This window comes from Myzus persicae, unplaced genomic scaffold (genome assembly GCF_001856785.1).
Source record: "Myzus persicae strain clone G006 unplaced genomic scaffold, MPER_G0061.0, whole genome shotgun sequence".
In the NCBI taxonomy this organism is placed as follows: domain Eukaryota; kingdom Metazoa; phylum Arthropoda; class Insecta; order Hemiptera; family Aphididae; genus Myzus; species Myzus persicae.
The window spans coordinates 212202-217440 of NW_019103195.1; positions in this window are offsets into that span (position 1 = coordinate 212202).

A 5239-nucleotide genomic window follows, 5' to 3' on the forward strand; every position below is an offset into this window, starting at 1 on the left:
GACAATAATATTATATTATATTATATATTATGAATATGCAACAACTGCAGCAGTAGTAGCTTGTATTTGGATAATGTTAACATTAGCCAATTATTGTAACATTACCAAAGTGTCAATATTAACCACTACGCATATTGTTAAAATTTCGGGTAATATTAAATTATTAAAATTGGCCTGATAATATTACATTAGTTGATATTAGTTGCATTCTAGATAATGTCATAATACAGTAGCCATTGACACAATTTTATTTTTTTACAATACATTATATGTTGTTATGGTACCTTTATGAGTTAACTTGGCCCAAATGACTCGGATCACTGGGTATAATTGTATAAACCGACCTCAGAAAGAAATGGTTACCAAAACAATAAATAATTATAAATTATAATGGTTGATAAACCTAACAATCCGAATTTCGAATTGAGTGTATTAATTTACATAATTATTAATTTATATTCTAATCATTCACGACGGACAATGACGCAACGAATTTGCACCTTCGACGACTAAAAGTTAGCTACCTATAATCAGGCTAGGTGACTGGCTAAGAGACTCCCGATGGCACACGAAGAGGTTGTTTTAACGCGAGGTGTATACCACAATAAGTAAAATATTTAAAACCATGTCTTAAATTTCTCTTCCAATTTAGATATAATCTATACTCTGGGCTCATTACATAATATCCATTTCACCAATAAATGACTAAACTATTCCGTCTACAAGGGCGCCAGCAAAAATATAATGCGTGGACGAGGGGGCAAAAGTCTCCGATAATACAGAACATATTTTTTTTTTTACAAGTCATAAACAATTAATATTAACTAAAATAGCGAGAGGGCATGCCTCCTTCATCCCTCAGTGGACGTCATCGTACTAACTCAATTCTATATGCAATCACTAGGTATAGCAAGTAAAGAGGTTACAGAAATGTGCGGATCATAGAAGTTTTACCCCACTTCTATGGCTAACTTTAACATTATCCGAATAATATCACAAAAATAATCACAAAGTGCATTTAACATTATTAAATTGTAAACATTTCAAATAGTTCATAACATACATATAGTTGTTAAATTGAGCAAAAATTGTTCTGCGACATACTTGTTGGATGGTACTACGACTGATTGCCTTCCCAATTTTGCTATTCAATAATGGAAACAAAAAATTAATACAAACATACATTATTCCTCTGTGTTAATCGTAATCTCATAAATAAGTTGATATCCGCTGAAATATAATTCACAAGACAAGTTGGGAGAATCATTGGTTATGGGAATAGACAAAATGTCAAATGTATGTAAGCAAGTGCAGACCGTGGACGGCCGTATTACTGGGCAATACTTCAAAGTTCAAATTGAGCGCAATAAATGAAATATATTTTTAAATTTTAATTACATTTAAATACAACAAATAAGCTTGATAACCGATGATGACACGAAACTTCTATGAGTGTTTCAGATTTTATTATTTCAGGTGAAAATAGTGTTTTTTTTAGTAAGTAAATATGACTCCGTCTATATAAATCACAGTTAAAAATTAAAAATGTTCTAGATCATAGTATTTAATAAAATGTTCAACGACATATTCAGAAAACGGATCAAAAAACGTATTAATTTAATAATGTACAATATCTTGTTGTGCTTGTTTTAATCATACGTATATATTATGAACTATTTTTATTCATTTACAGTGAAATGTATACTATTCTAATATACTATAACACTGCTGGAAGCTTTGACGATTAAATAATAATTTATAGTCGTTGATATTTGCATGATTTTTTTTTTTAAATCAATTATATTATTTCTGATTAATAACGAGTATATTATCATAAATAAGCGTTTAACGTATTATAATATTATAAAGTCCTATGTAGTGGTATCTAAATCATCGATCTTATTAGTGATGGATTTACTCCTAAATCTATATAAGTCGCTGTTATTTGTGTGTTTTTGTGTAGTTTAAAGATTTTAGATAATTTCAATTTAAAGGATTAACCATATAATAAACTGTTCAAGAACGCTGTGGTTTATAGCGGTCGTCGTTTTACTTGTTATCGGCAATGTTGTAACACAAATAAAATATTGATATTTTATTTTAACCAATCACAGTTACTAAAGTTATAATACCATTAATACTTATAAAAATTATCGCTGTTGAATAAATTGAAAATAACAAATATTTTAAGCAATAATATATTTTATTCTAATTACTCAAAGCGTGCTTTGTAATGCATAGATTGTAATGAGTTAAAATTTTTAAAAAATGGATGTACATTTATTAATATTCTATTACTTATTAATATTTCTAGCATTATTTTTTTATTTAAAAAATTTAGCTTATTTAATTTTGATCGAAATGATTTTTAATAATTGTTGTTAAGAAAACTGTATCCATACGTCGTCTCTGACTGTAGAATACACAATTCTGAGTGAGTGGAGCCGTACTGAGATTTTGTTAAAAGCGGTCACTTGTTTGCATGCGTCTTTACTGTTTTTTTTAAACTTTTTCTCAATTTCCTCGAAACCGCTGATAAATTACCTCTCAAAAATATCATCTCACAAGACTATAATAGTGTAATATAATATAATACAAAAGTTTTTTGATTTAGAAGCAACTATTATGATTTCATGATTTCATAATTTTATAGTTGTTTACAATATTTTAGGGGTGTTTTGAGCGATCAACTTTAGAAATTCAAATGGGAACCGATACTTTTAAATATAATGTAAAATCATTTTTTAAATACATTTCAATGGACAACATTAATTTATGCAAAACTCTATGCTCGCAGAGAGTTATTTAAAAAAGTATAGGTTTCCATTTGAATTTCTAAAGTTAACCTCCTAAAACCCTCCTAAAATATCATAAGCTGCAGTTAAAGCATTATGAAATCCTAATAGATGTTTCTGAATCAAAAAAATTTCGAATCATAAATTTTTCACTACCTATTTTGAAAATTTATACGACAAAATGGCTGTAACATAAATTTTGAATCACCCTGAGTATTTTGTATGTGTGTGTGTGTGTGTGTGTGTGTGTGTAGGAGTGTTTTCTTATGTTAATATATTGACAATAGTATTTATTATATGATTATTACATTTAGGTATTAAGTAGATTTTTGTAAGAAAGTTAAAACGTAAGAAGTTAGAAAGTTAACATAATTTTCTAATATTCAGAATGGTGCTGACGATAAAACGTTGTGTTTATTATTGGCAAAACGATTTAAAGTTTGTGGTAATATGCTTAACGATTTTATAATGTGACATGACGTAACAAGTAATAAAAGTTCCGTAGAATTTGAAACCAATAAAAAAACGTTCAATTTGGAAAACTTTAAAAAGTAGAGTAAAACTGATGAACATTCATATTAAATATAAATAGCGTTTGTTCGCAGATATTGTACACCTAAAAACTTTGGTGGTTTAACTGTATTAAAATTTAAAGTGCTTTATACAATATATATTATTATCTGATGTTTCCTTGGTGATTTATTGTATACACAACAAAGAAGCAACAGGTTTAAGTGTGTTATGTCTTTGTTAAATAATAGTAATAATAATAATAATAATAATAATGGCGATGATAAATATTAAATAATAAATAAAAATAACCGAGTAGTTATTAAATGAATTTCGTAGAACGCAGTAAAATTATTATCTGATTAAACAAATTGCGAAGAGGGTTGCTGTTCGGTAATCGCCAACCATTGGTATAAATATCATTGGCAGGTAATATAGACTAGATTCAGACTTTAAAAAAATAGGTAAGTAACTGGATTAGGTGCTATTTGTAAATCAAGATTGAATTTGAAACATTTAAACATCGTAAGGTATTTGATTGTATTTTGAACATATTTCATTGTTTATATGGTAGGACAATTCTATATATTAATGATTTATTATATATTAATTTGAATATGTTTATTGTTTACATAATGTGACAAAAAAAAAATATGATTAAAAGAAAATTCGCTTCAATATCAAAATGAAAACTTCAGTATAGAAATAAAATCAGTTTTATCAATCAAATTTTATATTCCGGGACGGGAAATAGTATATATTAATATATTATGGTTTTGCATACATTATTTAATAGTTAATATTAAACGTGTATTTGCATGTGTATTCCATAATGTTTTGGATGTTTACTGAATCTTCAACACTGAAAGAAAAAAAATGTCAAAAGAGGAAAATCCTCGGTACTTTTCTTGGGAATAATTATTAAAAAACCAGTGGTAAACTTGAAATAAGCAACACCGTAAAGTGGTTGTCAAAATTGATTTGTTTTTTCTATTGTTGTAATTCAAAAAAGAACAATCATAGATAAGTACTTGACATTTTTACGAAATGTACCCATACTAGCATATTATAATGAAAATTATAAAATACTCAAAATTTGTTAACTATTGACAGACGTATCAAATTGTCAATTTTTCTATTGCCTATTCTTGATTCGTAATTATAATATTGTGGTTTTTTAGTAAAAGGTTTAACAGCTTAATACAAACTGGCTCAAAAGTTGTTCTAACAAAAATTGAAAATACATAACAATATTTTATTTTAGTTTGATGAATTTTGGCAAGATCACGAAAATTTGGGAAATATTTTGTAATTGAAAATTCAGAAAATTGTAATACGTAATAGGTTGGAAAAGGGTATCGAGGCACATAATAGCTTTTGGTACAAAAATTTAAAAATCGATGTCACGATTATTTTTTGTAAGTGGTTGTAATATTTACAGTTGTAACAAATTCGATGTTTAAACGAAAAATCACTAATTTTCCTCTATCGCTTCTAGTTATTTTGTTGTGATTAAAAAATCTTATCTCAGAGACACAAAACTTCTCACTACGCATTATTTTCTGTACGCTATGACATTTTTAAAATACTTAGATTACTTGTTGTATATTTGCGCCAAGAACCTTACAGAATTCACACCACTCTATTTGATACGCCGGTACAACGGTATTGACTAACTTATATGTAACTATTATACCTGTTATAAGTCACAACTTATTGGTTATACATATTTACTTAGATCATAATACAGACATGTAGTACAGTGAAACCTCTATTAATGGACACCTCTCAATAGTGGACCCTTCCCAATAGTGGACACTTCTAAATTCCCCGGCAAAAATGTATGCGCATAATAGGAGTTATAACCTCTTAGTAGTGGACACTCTTAATAGTGGACGTGGACACAATAAACTGGTACCAAATTAAAAATTACC